Below are 17,358 nucleotides of genomic sequence, written 5' to 3' on the forward strand. Positions count from 1 at the left end.
GCCCTTCCCCCTGACATGACTTAGGAAGAAATCGGGCTGGAACACCGCCACAATTGGCCGCCACCATTTACACCTCCGAAAGGCCTACCCACCTCGCATAGCACGTGCTATGAAGGAGGAGCAGGAGTGGACAGAGCGGCAGTGATGCAGAGGGCGTGACCTGGACGAGCCGGCGAGTCATGGGAGGCTCTGATTGGCAGAGCAGGCGCCAATGTGACGTCATCGGCCGGAGATATTATCGAGGGTCAGACGCCATTTTCAAGAGTCGAGTTGAGTGCAGTTCGAAGGAGTTCACAGCTTGAGAGAGTCCCGGTGCGATCCTGAGTTGGCTTGTGAGCAGGGTCCTGGCCCGGGTTAAGTTGGCTGTCGTGTGGAAGATCGCCGTCGAGGTGGTTGGAGCTCGCTCCTTTTTGCTGGGTGGATTTGCGCTAGCCTGGAGCAGGACCTCGGGTGCAGCGGCGAGGGCGTTGGCTCGGGCCTAGCGGGGCGTGCGAGGCTGACAGAGGATTCATCCAGGCCGGGAAGAAGACGACAGGGACGAGATAAGGCCGTATCCGCGAATACACTTTACATAAAAGACGTGTTATTTTCGTATTCATCTCCCTCGTCTCGTGTTTGAGGTCTGCAGTGCGGGATCCCGATTTAGCTACCTTATTTTATTACCGGCGCGTGCGTTTTCACTGTCTTTGCTTTTCAATAATAAATCCTTATATTATTTTTGTACATATACCTGAACGCAGTTTCCTGTTTGATTGTATTAGATAAGGCTACATGGCTCTCACTGTGTCCCGCCATTCCGCGCGTTTAAGTGCTTGATTTGGAATCCGCTATTGAGTTTTCACCTCGGGAGTTTAAAGCCTCGTAATCGGCATACGCAACTCTGATGTTAATCGCAGTTGCGCGACAATATATATATATATATATATATATATATATATATATATATATATATATATATATATATATAAAATTTTATATATATACATATATATATATATATATATATATATATATCTATATATATATATATATATATATATATATATATATATATATATATATATATATATATATATATATATATATATATATATATATATATAAAATAGTTTTTGCCCCATCTCAATGGTGAAGAATCACTAAAAACTCGGATTCACATCCAAATCTTCACCATAATGTAATAATTTCATCCTCGTCACATACCCAACCTCTTCACAAAATTTTGGCCAAAACCATCCACAAATGTTTGAGATATCCTGTTCACAAATGTTTGAGATATCCTGTTCACAAACAGATAGATACCAGAGGTGGGTCACAAAAGTCAAAAACTCGACACATTTTGCTTGTTCGGCCCATGGTCTGTCTCTCTTGCACTTGAAAGTGTAAATAGTGCAATGGCACAGAGCTTGGCAAAATAACAAATTTGTCTGCACATGCATCAGTAATGTTTGTGAATGTAGTAAGTCCAACCCCACAGAGAGGAGAAGAACCTATATTTTTCTCATATTGATATTGGAGGGCAGTATCAACAGGTAGCATCTCACAACTATCCATCCTCTTAACCCTCCAAAGAACAAATGTGTGTTTGGATCCTCCTTAAGAAGATGCTTCACTTCATGCTTCATCATCATTCTACGAGCACGTTACCTTACCCTATTAACTGAAGACATCTTTTGTTGGCTTAGCGGTTAGCGTGCCGGCTTGGGATCCCAGGATCCTGGGTTCGAATCCCGATCGATCGCTGAATTAACGCCAGGGGGGTTGACTCAGCCTGTCATCCTTCCGAGGTCGGCAAATTGAGTACCAGCTTGCTGGGATGAATGATCCCGGTGTGTACCCCGGCTTAGAATAGGTACACCGTATCCCTGCGCATCGCATCGTAAGAGGCGACCAAGGGTTGGCGTCAGGAAGGGCATCCGGCCATAAAAACATTGCCTCAAACAGGGAACCATGATTGTCATGGGGCCCGCAAGGCTAACCCCTGCTCTAGCGGGGAAAATGGCCTTAAAACGATCATTCATTCATTCATTCAAACAGATAGAGACAGACAAAGACAGGGATGAAAACATAACCTGCATCCACCTTTGGTGGTGGAGATAATGAATGCTTAATCAAAAAAGCAAAAATAAGAAAATAAAATAAATTCATAAATAAATTAAAAATGAAGTGGACTATACTATAACTCAATGGAATCACTTGTATCCTTTCATCTGAGTTCAGTCACTCAACTACAAAGGTATCATTTTCGTATCCAGGGACAACACGAAACATATGATGATGATGATGATGATGATGATGATTATGTCCTCCTCCTCCTCCTCCTCCTCCTCCTCCTCCTCTTCTTCTTCGCCAGTGAAATGAAGCCTATAATGCGAGTCAATTAATGCAGTGTTAATATAGCAAAGGCAGGATGGGTCAAATGCTCCCAAAGTTGCTTGTACAGTATAATAAACGAGGCTCCAAACGCCAGACATGACAAACAAAATGTGTCCAGGAAGATACTATCACCACCAACAAAAGAGCTCTGAAAAGTCCTCGGAACAGATTAGTAGATAATGGACAAATGACCATACCTGGTGGCTTAGTAGTTAGACCGTCTCTACTGAGTGTGGGAGGTTGACAAAAATGGTGGTAGTATCTTCTTAATTTTCTTATGTTGCATTATAACGTGTCGACCCTCAGATGGACGTGAAGATGGGTGTCCTGTCTACCAAAATGAGTTGGTGATGTTAAAGATCCGACAGTGAAGAGTAGGCGAATTTATCACCAACATACCAGCCAAATTCCTGCCACCTTCGGTCAGGCCTGGCCAGGTGGTTCGTGAAAGGCTCGAGACAAAAACCTTCACCGCCAGACTCCATAAGGAGGGAATAATTGGACCCATCAAATGAGTTGTAGTGGTACCGTAATTGTTGTAGCAAAATATTATCCCGGTCCACATCAGACCTCTCCAATCCCAAGATCCTGGAATTAGATTGTCAAGTGATTTCCATGTGGTCACACTTAAAGCTACCCAAGCCCATGACAAATTGGGCAATTGCACCGAAACACCCCAGACGACCTCAATTTGTCTTTGGAGGCATTCGGCAGCCTCCGCGTGTCCCCATTTCCTCTTTACAATGACAGCAAACAAGATGTATTTAACAATCAATCAATCAGAAAGGCTCACAGCTTTGAAGGTGTGCACCATTAATCCATGGTAGGTAGGTGATGACAGCCTCCAAAGCTTTAGCCATAAACGACAAGAATGCATTTTCTATTTGAATGACAAACATTTCAGTTCAATGTCATTTGAGTTATTTCGAAGTTTGAAATAGCATTTTTGTTGAAGTTTTTTTTTATGCCTCGGCCCCCGCAGGCATTATGTTTTCGGGTTGTCCGTCAGTACGAGCTAAACCTTGTTTTTCTCAGCAACCACATGTCCGATTGAGACAAAACCTTGAGGGTAGTACCGACACCCGTGTAGAACGTTATGATAATCGTGATATCATAGGTCACGTGGTATAGCAGCCATGTTTGATTAAACTCAAATAATAATAAAAACACATTTTTCGGAAACCAGTTATTGGAAAAAATTGAAACTTGGCACATTGTTAAGTACTGCCAATGGGGAGCGAAAGCATGATAATGATGACATCAGTAAAGTGGTATACCAGCCATAAATGTTTTAATCGAATTCCTTATCCTAAAAATCTGAAATTGCACGCACATGATCGATGACCTATTTGTATTGAAATATTAAATTTATGACATCATAGGTCACATGGTTTGGCAGCCATATTGGAATGAACGAAAATATTAAATAATTATATCTCTGAAACCGCTTACCCAATCGATGCGAAATTTTACAAATGTCATCACTATTGTTGCATATCGTTTGAAAATGATGACGTCGTATGTCACATGGTTTGGCAGCCATCTTGGATAGAAAAACGAACCTTATCCCATAAACACGAAACTTCAAACGTGATCCCCTACCCATACATATGCAGACTGTACATTTTTTATGTCACGTGGTTTGGCAGCCATATTAGCTTGAAAGCTAATATTTAAAAAAAAAAAATCCCTTCTCCATAAACGCTTTACCGATCGATGTGAAACCTGTCATGTGGTAAAAATGTGATACTTCAAAACAGCTGAAAGCATTTAAACCAAACTTGTATATTTTTAGGACAGTAAACGAGGGTATCTATCCATTTTCACGGGCGGGGACTACGGGAAGGCATATTGGCGACATAATCGTATTGCTCTAATTTTTTTTTTTTTTTTTTACGTGCACCCCCCCCCCCCCCCCCCAAAAAAAAACCTGGAGACAAGAATATATTATGTTGTTCATTTTATGAAGTTGTAAACCCCCTGCAAATATAGCAATAAACCTCCCTGTTCATTTAAACACATGTGGAAGAAACAATCACAATATGCAGACAACTTAGGAATACCGTAGCTATATTATATTATGCTTCAATTAAAGTACCAAAATGCCATGTTAAGGTCGAAATAATGCTTTATGCGTCACGGAAAGAATCCCGTTCTCAAAGAACAAAAATTAATCAAAATTTGTTTGAACACAACCTCAATTATTCCATGTTAGTAATTTAGGGAGACCTTTGGCCAATGTAAAGCTTATTATTAATGGCAGATGCTTCGTTATTAAGGTGCTGTATAATATAATAAATACATGGTTGCGAAACGAATACGAGATCATCAGCCGAGCGAACAGCGCGCCGAACTACGCGTGAACCAGTTGATGCCAACTACACCGCCCAGATGGTATGCCGAACAAAGAACGCAGCAAACATTTTGAAATACGGCTTGCTTGGTTCGATTGTAATTTAGTGCTAAGACCGAGAAGAAGAAAAATTTATTCCGCTTCTGCACCACAAAAACTACGAAATTCTCGTCACAAAAGTTTAATAAACAATGAGTAGCTAATCAAATTGTTCTTACCGTGCAAGTGTAAAGCTGCACTTCTCTCTTCCAAAAAGCAGGTTTTGCTGCAAAATAAATAAATTCGCTCTCTCGAGACATTAGATCCGAAACCCGTTTTTCTGCTTTAATACGTACGTTGAGACAAATAAATAGCCCGTGCTGCTGGTTCGATCGAAGCTCCGCCCCACTTAAGCACCGCCTATACCAAATCTCCGCCCTTTACACACCACACCCTCACAACCACTGAAAAGGCCTGCTGGTTTAATTGAAGCTCCGCCCATCATAAGCACCGCCTTTGAGAAATCTCCGCCCCTAAAATTCCATACTTTTACAGACACTGCGCTTTTTGAGGTCGGCGCTTTGGCCTGCCTTTTTATAATAACAAAAGGTAAAAAATCAAACATTTAAACAGCCTTGGACGTGCACCTTGACCCCACGGCCAAGGCACACCGTCTATCAAAACTGTCCCATTCGCATACATATGCACTTCAACCCCAAGGCAAATGCGCATGGCCATTCAAAACCCATGCGTCCTGTCCCCGAAGGACCAGAATGCATGCATGGCACCAAGGCCTGGATACGTCATCAACAAGCTTAAACTGCCGTGTCAGCTTGTTAATTCCGCCACCTTTTGGTGGCGGAGGTTATGTTTTCATCCCTCTGTCTATCTGTCTGACTAGCTATATATCTTTGTTTGTTTGTCTGAACAGGATATCTCAAAAAGTTGCGGACGGATTCGGATGAAATTTGGCAGAGATTTAGCGAATGTGACAAGGACGTGTATACCAATGGTAGGTAAGCGATAACAGGTTTGAAGGTGTGCATACCATTACCAATGGTGGGTAAGCGATAACAGGTTTGAAGGTGTATATATCCATGGTAGGTACGAGGTGATGACAGATTTGAAGGTGTGTGTGTGTATATCTATGGTAGGTATGCGCTGACAGCTTTAAAGGTGTGTGTATATCTATGGTAGGTATACAATGACAGCTTTGAAGGTGTGTGTATATCTATGGTAGGTATGCAATGACAGCTTCGAAGGTGTGTGTATATCCATGGTAGGTATGCAATGACAGCTTTGAAGGTGTATGAAAATCCATGGTAGCGAGGTGATGACAGCTTTAAAGGTGTGTGTATATCCATGGTAGGTATGCGCTGACAGCTTTGAAGGTGTGTGTATATCCATGGTAGGTATGCGCTGACAGCTTTGAAGGTGTGTGTATATCCATGGTAGGTATGTGATGACAGCTTTGAAGGTGTGTGTATATCCATGGTAGGTATGCAATGACAGCTTTGAAGGTGTGTGTATATCCATGGTAGGTATGCAATGACAGCTTTGAAGGTGTGTGTATATCCATGGTAGGTATGCAATGACAGCTTTGAAGGTGTGTGAAAATCCATGGTAGGTATGCAATGACAGCTTTGAAGGTGTGTGTATATCCATGGTAGGTATGCAATGACAGCTTTGAAGGTGTGTGAAAATCCATGGTAGCGAGGTGATGACAGCTTTAAAGGTGTGTGTATATCCATGGTAGGTATGCGCTGACAGCTTTGAAGGTGTGTGTATATCCATGGTAGGTATGCGCTGACAGCTTTGAAGGTGTGTGTATATCCATGGTAGGTATGCGATGACAGCTTTGAAGGTGTGTGTATATCCATGGTAGGTATGCAATGACAGCTTTGAAGGTGTGTGTATATCCATGGTAGGTATGCAATGACAGCTTTGAAGGTGTGTGAAAATCCATGGTAGGTATGCAATGACAGCTTTAAAGGTGTGTGTATATCCATGGTAGAGAGGTGATGACAGCTTTGAAGGTGTGTGTATATCCAATATCCATGGTAGGTATGCAATGACAGCTTTGGAAGTGTGTGTATATCCATGGTAGGTATGCAATGACAGCTTTGAAGGTGTGTGTATATCCATGGTAGGTATGCGATGACAGCTTTGAAGGTGTGTGTATATCCATGGTAGGCATGCAATGACAGCTTTGAAGGTGTGTGTATATCCATGGTAGGTATGCAATGACAGCTTTGAAGGTGTGTGAAAATCCATGGTAGGTATGCAATGACAGCTTTAAAGGTGTGTGTATATCCATGGTAGAGAGGTGATGACAGCTTTGAAGGTGTGTGTATATCCAATATCCATGGTAGGTATGCAATGACAGCTTTGGAGGTGTGTGTGTATATCCATGGTAGAGAGGTGATGACAGCTTTGAAGGTGTGTGTATATCCATGGTAGGTATGCAATGACAGCTTTGAAGGTGTGTGAAAATCCATGGTAGGTATGCAATGACAGCTTTAAAGGTGTGTGTATATCCATGGTAGAGATGTGATGACAGCTTTGAAGGTGTGTATATCCAATATCCATGGAAGGTATACAATGACAGCTTTGGAGGTGTGTGTGTATATCCATGGTAGAGAGGTGATGACAGCTTTGAAGGTGTGTGTATATCCATGGTAGAGAGGCGATGACAGATTTGAAGGTGTGTGTATATCCATGGTCTAGAGGTGATGACAGATTTGAAGGTGTGTGTATATCCATGGTCTAGAGGTGATGACAGATTTGAAGGTGTGTGTATATCCATGGTAGAGAGGCGATGACAGATTTGAAGGTGTGTGTATATCCAATATCCATGGTAGGTATGCAATGACAGCTTTGGAAGTGTGTGTATATCCATGGTAGGTATGCAATGACAGCTTTGAAGGTGTGTGTATATCCATGGTAGGTATGCGATGACAGCTTTGAAGGTGTGTGTATATCCATGGTAGGCATGCAATGACAGCTTTGAAGGTGTGTGTATATCCATGGTAGGTATGCAATGACAGCTTTGAAGGTGTGTGAAAATCCATGGTAGGTATGCAATGACAGCTTTAAAGGTGTGTGTATATCCATGGTAGAGAGGTGATGACAGCTTTGAAGGTGTGTGTATATCCAATATCCATGGTAGGTATGCAATGACAGCTTTGGAGGTGTGTGTGTATATCCATGGTAGAGAGGTGATGACAGCTTTGAAGGTGTGTGTATATCCATGGTAGGTATGCAATGACAGCTTTGAAGGTGTGTGAAAATCCATGGTAGGTATGCAATGACAGCTTTAAAGGTGTGTGTATATCCATGGTAGAGATGTGATGACAGCTTTGAAGGTGTGTATATCCAATATCCATGGAAGGTATACAATGACAGCTTTGGAGGTGTGTGTGTATATCCATGGTAGAGAGGTGATGACAGCTTTGAAGGTGTGTGTATATCCATGGTAGAGAGGCGATGACAGATTTGAAGGTGTGTGTATATCCATGGTCTAGAGGTGATGACAGATTTGAAGGTGTGTGTATATCCATGGTCTAGAGGTGATGACAGATTTGAAGGTGTGTGTATATCCATGGTAGAGAGGCGATGACAGATTTGAAGGTGTGTGTATATCCATGGTCTAGAGGTGATGACAGATTTGAAGGTGTGTGTATATCCATGGTAGGGAGGCGATGATAGATTTGAAGGTGTGTGTATATCCATGGTAGAGAGGTGATGACAGATTTGAAGGTGTGTGTGTATATCCATGGTAGAGAGGTGATGACAGATTTGAAGGTGTGTGTGTATTGTCGTGAAAATCAAGCTCAGACACGACTTGACCTCTGGGTAGGTTTAATATTGTAACGATTTTGGAGAAGTGTAACGGGTTTTGAGGAGTGTAACAATTTTGGAGGAAGGGTAACGGATGTGAAGAGTATGGTTTTGGTATGGTAACATCCTGGTAATGTAAATAATGGTCGCAGCCGTCCTCCTAATTAATTTCATAGAACATACACGCAGGTCACGATATATCTTTTAAATAGTGTATTTCCTTATTCCATGTAGGCTAAGTATGTGTTTTCCCACTAGATTGACTTTGCATTGTATCAAACAAAATAAGCGTAGGCCCTTCCAATTTCCCCAAAACCTCCCTTCCAATTGCCTTCCGCATTTTGGCTGGTTTTCTTCAAACCACCATTGGCCACGAGGTAAGGTTGGGGAAGAAAGGCGTGTCTCCACCTCGTCATAAGAAGCAAGGAGTGAACCAGCCCTAACAGCCAATCAACACCGCGGTGAGTGACCCGGTAGGCGCGCCCTCGGAGTCGGTGGCTTGATTTCGCTGGAGGTGATAAAAGCGACTGCAGGGGACTGCTTTAGGAGTCCAGATGAGAGATGACTGGAGAGGAGCAACGAGGCTGCACCAAAGAGAGGCCTTGAGAGATACGCTGGGGGATGACCTGGAAGAGGAGCGCAATCCACCGCAAGCCCTACCTACCTACCTACCTGCCTGCCTGCAATACCCCCCTGTCGTTGGAGAGACGCGCTGAACGGAGGGAGACGGCTCCACCCCAGGAAGAGGAGCAGGTGTGCCGAGCCAGCGCGTGACGGCCGCGGATACGCGACGGAGGTTTTCCCGCCAAAACCGCGAGGGGTGCTGCGGCCTCCGACCTTGCCTTCCTCCACGCGTCCACCTCAGCTATTCCTTCCTGCAATATCCACCGTGTGAGTGTGAACGTCCTGTCCTACTCGTTTGTCTTGGGGATTAAGTAAATGAAATAGAATAAGTTAACAATGCACTGTGTGACTGCTCTTTTCCATCTATTGCTGTAAATAATATTGGTCGCTCTAAAATATTGCTTGTGTGTGTATAATAAATCTGTTCTTCCTCCGTATTCTTCTTCTTCTTTTTCATTCTCTTGCGATCGCTTTAGAGATTTCCCGATTGAATATCCGTGGGGCGATCTGGTCAACGTCGGGTGAAATCGGGTTTTAATCGGGGAGTAACTGTTCGGACGCGGTTAAATACACCACCGCTCGGTCCATATAACATCTAAAAGCCGCGTCTGTAACAATTGGTGTCGAGGAGTTGGATTCGAACCTGGGACTAAATTTGTTGGGCCCAAATTTTGGAACACCAATTGTACTATTAGAGTAACAATTGGTGTCTGGGAGTGAGATCGACCCGGAGCGCGCTGCACGCGCTCAAAATTATAAAGCGGACGAAATTGTGTTTTATAAAACCCGAATTTTTAGATCGCGCCATGGACAATCAAGGCGATCGGATGTCGGTGGGGGAGATAGACGGGTTAGGGGTAACCCAGGAACCAGGGGAAATGTATGTGGAAGAAAGGGAGGAGGAAAATGGCAATGTGGTTGCGGGAATTGCAGGTGCACAAAATGGCGCTCTAGCGCACGTGATTACAGCGGCGCCACATTTAGCCACGCCCATGGTCGCAGTAGGCGAACCGGAGATGCCAATGGATTTGAACCTTTTTTTTATACAAATGAAGGCCCTTATGGCCCAGAATAGTGAGCAATTGGGGGTAATGAGGAACCAATTGGGGGTAATGGGGAACCGGATGGATGCTCAGGGTGAGCGATTGGAGGACCAAATGGGGGTAATGGGGAACCGGATGGATGCTCAGGGTGAGCGATTGGAGGGCCAAATGAGGGGTACCGGTGAGGGATTAGACAAGAAATTTGAGGGATTAGACAAGAAATTTGAGGGGTTAGACAATGGGATAGAAGGGGTGAAAAATGGGTTAATGGGGTTAGAAAATAGGATGGAGGACAAATTGCGGGAAATGGGGGAACAATCCGCCCGGGAAATCGAACAGATGGGGAACCAGATGGAGGAAATACGACGAGGGGTGAGTGAGGAGGTCTCGGGGCTGCGCGAGGAGGTAAAGCGAGGCGAAAAGCGTATAGAGAAAGAGGTGAGAAATAATACGGCAAAGTTACAGGGGGGAATAGAAGATCTGACGGAGGAGGTGGAGCAGCTGACAGAGGGACAAACTAAGTTAGTGGAGCAGGTTCAAAAGAACACTGCGGTACTAGGAGGGTTAAAGGCGACACAAAAAGAAATTAAAAACGAATTAATAGCGACGCAGAAGCAATGTCAGATGGTACGGGAGGAACTGACAATGAGGGTGGACGAGGTGACAGAGATAATGGAGACAAAGGACCGGCAGGTGAGGATGCACATAGAGACGGTCACGGTAGCCTTAGAGGACGAACTTGAGGGGACGCACCGAGAAATAAAAGAGGTTAAACAAAAATTAGAGGAAGTGGGAGAAGAGGTGAGTGAAATTAAGAAGGGACGGACAGAAACTAAGAGGGAGATAAAGGAGGAAGTCATGGAATATGTACAAGGTCTGTGTTCAAATCATGATGTGATGCTCACTAACCAAATAAAGAGTTTGCAGGTGGCAAAGGAGGTGCGGGGGCGAGGTGCCAAGGTGAGTGGCAATGTACATGATGTGAGGAAAGCTTCAGTCGGCTTGGGGATTGGTTTGGATCCGGGTGTTCGTGAGAGGCCGTTGGTGAAGGGTGCGACAGGTCTGGTGTGCGAAAAAAGGGGTGTGCGAGAATGTCCGACCATGGGGTGTGTGAGGAAAAAGTGCACGCCGAGGAGTGAGTGTGCCGTCAAGAGTGAATTGGTCGAAGCGCGTGTGCGAGGGAGCACAGGGAAGCGCGGTGTGGTGAGTGTTACGGAGGAAGTAACGAAAAAGTGTGCGCGGGAGGACGCGCGAGAAAGGTGTGTAACGGACGGGTGCATGGGGAAAGCGCATGCTGTCAAGAGTAAGGGAGAATGCATGCCTGTGGTGAGTGTTACGGAGGAAGTAACGAAGAAGTGTGCGCGGGAGGATGCGCGAGAAAGGTGTGTAACGGACGGGTGCATGGGGAAAGCGCATGCTGTCAAGAGTAAGGGAGAATGCATGCCTGTGGTGAGTGTTACGGAGGAAGTAACGAAGAAGTGTGCGCGGGAGGATGCGCGAGAAAGGTGTGTAACGGACGGGTGCATGGGGAAAGCGCATGCTGTCAAGAGTAAGGGTGAGTGCGCGACTGAGAGTGGAGGTGAGAGTAGTGAGAGTGAAACGGAGCGTGAGCTGGTTGCGATAGGTGAGCGAGGATGTACACCTGGGATGGAAGGATGCACACCTGGAATGGTAGAGCGTGAGTGGGAATGCACGCTGGAATTGGTAGTGAGACACGTGGTTGGGTGTGCGGGTGAGAGCACACCTGTGATTGTCACAAAGGAGGTGACCGAGGAGGGGGCGCGAAGCGGTGTATTGGTGAGGTGTGCGAGCAACGAATGTGTGCCAAAGTGTTCGGTGGTCAGGTGTGTGACCAAGTCGGTGAGCGGAGTGAGTGTACCGAGGTGTGAAAGAAAAGGTACGAGGAGAATGGGAACGGCTGCATGTATGAGCAAGAAAGAGGTAGCGTATGCATGTAAGCCTGCAGGTGAAGCGTCGACGGTAACCGGGTTAAAGGTTAGGTCGACTTTTAGCCGGATCGGGCCCTCGGTGCGTGCCGGGCTTCGCGTGCCGCGAGAACCGGCGGGGATCCGAACCACGGCGGGTTCGAAAGGACCGCCGTGCGCGATCCACGCTGGGCCTCGCGTGGAGCGGCCGCGTCCGGGCTCCACAAGGCGGAGCGGGCAGCTCGATAGGAAGGGTCGTCATGGCGACCACTTTCTATTGAGACGTGCCGGCAGGTCGAGATCGGGACATTGGATGGCTCCACGCCGAAGTGGTGCATGGGATCTCGGCCCGGGTAAGCCTCCGTCCCTGCCCCGAATGCGGGACGTATCCAGCCGCTGGAAAAAAAAAAAAACGACCCGCGTTCATTGCTCGGCTGTACGAAGCCGGGCTGTAGATGTGAATTGGCGCACCGAGAGGATGTAATAAGTAGACGGGTGATGTGAATTGGCGCACCGAGAGGATGTAATAAGTAGACGGGTGATGTGAATTGGCGCACCGAGAGGATGTAATAAGTAGACGGGTGATGGTGATAGTAATAGTAGTGATTTGAAACGAAATTTAGAAAAGTGAATAGAATTGGCAGTAAATGGAAAATTTTTGAATTGTTGGATTTGGACGGGCGAAATTGGTAGTGAGAGACCCCCGATGTGGTGGGATGGCAAATCCACCATCCCTCACAGGTGGGGGCAAATGCGCTATAGATTATGGGGTTGATGGCAGTGGAAACTAGCCCGGGTGGGTTAGGTTATTAGTAGGGATCTAGAAGAGATTGACATTAGGTAACGTTAAGTTTAGTTAGTGACTGATACCTGTAGTGGGGACGCAGGTAGATTAGTGTGGATGATAATGACGTGGGAGCGCAATAGTTTAAAGGGACGACTGGGAAGCGCAAGTTTCAGAGGGGAGTAGTCAGCTGAGATGATGCCGTGTGTGTGAGGATTGAACAGGTGTGATTGCACAGGTGTGCAACTGAACAGGTGTGTGGAGCAGTGTATGAGGGAGTAGTGGTGATTGCGTGTTGTGTTGACCAAATGGTCCAGGAAGAAAGGAGGGTGCAGGTGGCACCAGGTATGATTGCACAAGTGTGCAACGACAGGTGAATGAAAGACAGGTGTATGGAATAAATGGTATGGAGTATTGGAATGGATGGTCGTGGAGTGAGTATGGTGGAAATTGTGGAGTGGAGTGGATGGTGCGAAGGTGTGAATGGGGGAAGAGTGGACCCCCATCACGGATACCCGGGGCGGGTAGTGTAAGTGTTAGGTAGAGGGTATAGGTAAATTGTAGTTGGATATTGGCATCTGTGGTGCGGGTGACAGAATGGTATGTGGATGGGTGCGTTGGTGTTGTGGAAATGGCTGGGCGTGTAGCCTGTTAGTGTGTGTAGTTGGTTTGGGCACTCCACCACTGTAAGGATGTCGGCCAGGTGAGGCCGCAGGTGGGCTCTGGGAGCCGGTAGTAGTTGTGTGGATGGGGCCCGAGGATCCGGAGGACGGACCCGGGTAGCCCAGTGCCAGAGGGCACCAAGGGGTGACAGAGCCAGGAGAGGGGCTGCCCCCAGTTAGATAGGTTAGGGTGAGGAGCTAGGTAAGCTCGGGTGGCAACTACAGTGGTGGAGGTGTGCAGGTGGGTAGACCTGTTGGGAGAGGTACACGTCGCAGCCCAGAAATTGTGCTAGAGCACCGGGAGATGAATCGGGGGAGTGAGACCCCAAAAATTGAGGAGCACCACAGTTTGGCCAATGGGAATTGGTTATTAGAACCCATAGTGTAAGTTGGCCAATGAATTGGCAGGGAAAGACCCCGGGTAGTGTAAAGTGTGTTAAAATCATTTAGAGGATAGTTAGGATGAAGGATCTCCTCACACCATCTGCATCCACTCACCTGAGGTGACAGGTACTCCACACCATGCCATGTTTTGATTATTTTTTATGATGCAAATGTTTGGATTGTGAGACGCATCATGACGTGGGTGTGACATTGTGCGTAATTCCATCTCTCCCTCCTTATGAGGATTGATGATGAATTGGTGATGGCAAATTTTGAAGTAACGGGATTGTGGAGACGAATTTGGTATAGGGGAAATATGGGGAAGACGTGACAGTAGTGACGAATTTGTAAATGTGTAGATTTTTGTACATATGGGGTGGGGACAAGGGTAGGGTAGGTGACAGGGGGGTGACGTACGGTAGGGACGAGCTTTCTCACTTCGGCCTCCGTACGCATTTCACCTTGCATTGCCTTATTGACGTGTACCCTTGTGACCTTACCCCTCGCTCAATTGTCTTTCTTTTGTCTCCCACATGACCTGTGCGCCATTGGGTGCCGATGGGAGCGTGCGTGAGGTGGCCATTGTGCGCCCGAGATTCCCAGAACCAGCATGCATTGCGTTGATGTACCACTTTATGGACCGCTGTTCTGCGGCCAAGTACCACTTGATGGACCCCAGGTTCTGGGGCAGGGCACCTCTGTTGGAAACCGGCCATAGTGGCCAGGGAATCTTGCTTGCGGACCTCGGTAAGGTGGCACCTATGCCAAAGAGGTGGACCACCCTTAGTTGGCCCCTGAGGCCCTAAATAAAAAAGGACACAAGTTGTGCTTTTTATTATGTCCAAATAGGCCGCATGAAGCCTGAAGACGTCGGGAAGAACATCGGCCCAGCAGAGAAAGAGAAGACCACCACCAGTTGTTTTGTTGTGTTTATTATGAACCATGGTAACCGCACCGGATGGTGTTTTTGGGTGCTTTGTGGTGTTTGGGTGCTTTTGGGTGCTTTGGTGGTATTGGTACTGGTGCATCGATGCAATGCGTGCTGTCTCCTCCCTCCCAACAGGAATTTCTTTTTCTTGTTCCCTAAAAAGAAAAAAAAAAAAAAGAGAAAAACACAGGTCCTGGGTTGCGTTGTAAATAAGAAATCACGTCATTGTAAATAATGCTCCCCACCGTAAATGTATAGTTTCAGAATAATTCCGTAATTCGGTTAGCTGTGGGCTTGAGTCTGTTAGACAGGATGCAATGCAATAGGGGGACATACTTATTTGTGTTTTAAAATTGTCACACTCAGGGTCAGGTTAATTGTAGAGGGAATTACACCTACATGTCACACTCAGTTAAGTCTAGTAGGCCCGAGGACGTGCCTGAAGAAAGGAGGGTGCAGTGTAACGATTTTGGAGAAGTGTAACGGGTTTTGAGGAGTGTAACAATTTTGGAGGAAGGGTAACGGATGTGAAGAGTATGGTTTTGGTATGGTAACATCCTGGTAATGTAAATAATGGTCGCAGCCGTCCTCCTAATTAATTTCATAGAACATACACGCAGGTCACGATATATCTTTTAAATAGTGTATTTCCTTATTCCATGTAGGCTAAGTATGTGTTTTCCCACTAGATTGACTTTGCATTGTATCAAACAAAATAAGCGTAGGCCCTTCCAATTTCCCCAAAACCTCCCTTCCAATTGCCTTCCGCATTTTGGCTGGTTTTCTTCAAACCACCATTGGCCACGAGGTAAGGTTGGGGAAGAAAGGCGTGTCTCCACCTCGTCATAAGAAGCAAGGAGTGAACCAGCCCTAACAGCCAATCAACACCGCGGTGAGTGACCCGGTAGGCGCGCCCTCGGAGTCGGTGGCTTGATTTCGCTGGAGGTGATAAAAGCGACTGCAGGGGACTGCTTTAGGAGTCCAGATGAGAGATGACTGGAGAGGAGCAACGAGGCTGCACCAAAGAGAGGCCTTGAGAGATACGCTGGGGGATGACCTGGAAGAGGAGCGCAATCCACCGCAAGCCCTACCTACCTACCTGCCTGCCTGCAATACCCCCCTGTCGTTGGAGAGACGCGCTGAACGGAGGGAGACGGCTCCACCCCAGGAAGAGGAGCAGGTGTGCCGAGCCAGCGCGTGACGGCCGCGGATACGCGACGGAGGTTTTCCCGCCAAAACCGCGAGGGGTGCTGCGGCCTCCGACCTTGCCTTCCTCCACGCGTCCACCTCAGCTATTCCTTCCTGCAATATCCACCGTGTGAGTGTGAACGTCCTGTCCTACTCGTTTGTCTTGGGGATTAAGTAAATGAAATAGAATAAGTTAACAATGCACTGTGTGACTGCTCTTTTCCATCTATTGCTGTAAATAATATTGGTCGCTCTAAAATATTGCTTGTGTGTGTATAATAAATCTGTTCTTCCTCCGTATTCTTCTTCTTCTTTTTCATTCTCTTGCGATCGCTTTAGAGATTTCCCGATTGAATATCCGTGGGGCGATCTGGTCAACGTCGGGTGAAATCGGGTTTTAATCGGGGAGTAACTGTTCGGACGCGGTTAAATACACCACCGCTCGGTCCATATAACATCTAAAAGCCGCGTCTGTAACAATATCATTTAGATCTGAAGTACATCCTGTAAAAATACATTCATGCAACAGGCATTAAAATCAGAGTATTTCATGAGCAATGGTCGATTCAATATGGCAATGGTCCAATAGAGAGGACAGTCAGCGCAGCATTTAGGGGCGTACATACCATTCAAACTACAGGACTATGTCACAATGAGTTCCGCTGGAGTGTCCGTGCGCCCCGGTTGTCCCGGGTCTTATAGACGCCCCTTTTGAAGCGAGCACACCCTGGGTTCACCTTGGTATAATTTCACTACATTCTCCCCGCCGTTAGAACTATACTGCCGCTCGGCAGGTTGCAAGCAAGCATCAGCAATAATCGAATGGGTCACGTCAATCCACGTCAGTCGGTCCACCCGTAGCGGTCGGGGCGGTGAACTTCCCTGCCAGTTCGTGTTCGGAATCTACCGGGCACGGCGTCCCCAAGCCCGGAGTCCCCCGCGTCAGAATAGCCGCCGGAGGTGGGAGTCGGAGGGGGCGCCCCAGCGCCTTCGGGCACGGGAGTGGGGAACGACGGAAGTAACAGTGGTAGTTCCATAGGGGAAGCTTCGGTAGAGTCCATAGACTCGTAGACGGGTTCGTCGATATCCCTGTCGTCGTCCCCACATGGGGCGAGATGGCGTACGGAGACAGTAGACTCGCGGCCATCCGCCGTTAACACGCGAGCATGCTCGGGATTAGCCTGGAGGACCTGCACCTTGTCAACAAGGGGGTCGTACTTGCTAGCGCGAACCGCTCGTTTGAGATAGGCAGGCCCCGGTTCAGCGAGCCAG

General features: G+C 46.7%; 1 protein-coding gene across 6 annotated transcripts in view; it reads right to left on the reverse strand.

Moving 5' to 3' along the window:
* The window catches only part of RPH3AL (rabphilin 3A like (without C2 domains)), a 791,901-nt gene that overhangs the window by 59,090 nt on the left and 715,453 nt on the right, over window positions 1–17,358 (reverse strand). For 2 of the 6 annotated variants that reach the window (XM_078780285.1, XM_078780284.1), the window contains exon 1: window positions 4,948–5,050. The exons of 1 other annotated variant lie outside the window; for it this stretch is intronic. The gene's annotated coding sequence lies outside the window, so the exon portion shown is untranslated. Of the gene's footprint in view, window positions 1–4,947; window positions 5,136–17,358 lie in introns of those variants that run through there. 3 more of the 6 variants (XM_068120707.2, XM_078780282.1, XM_068120712.2) reach the window with 3 other exon arrangements.

Source organism: Myxine glutinosa, chromosome 6 (genome assembly GCF_964187855.1).
Source record: "Myxine glutinosa chromosome 6, kmMyxGlut1.1, whole genome shotgun sequence".
In the NCBI taxonomy this organism is placed as follows: Eukaryota; Metazoa; Chordata; class Myxini; order Myxiniformes; family Myxinidae; genus Myxine; species Myxine glutinosa.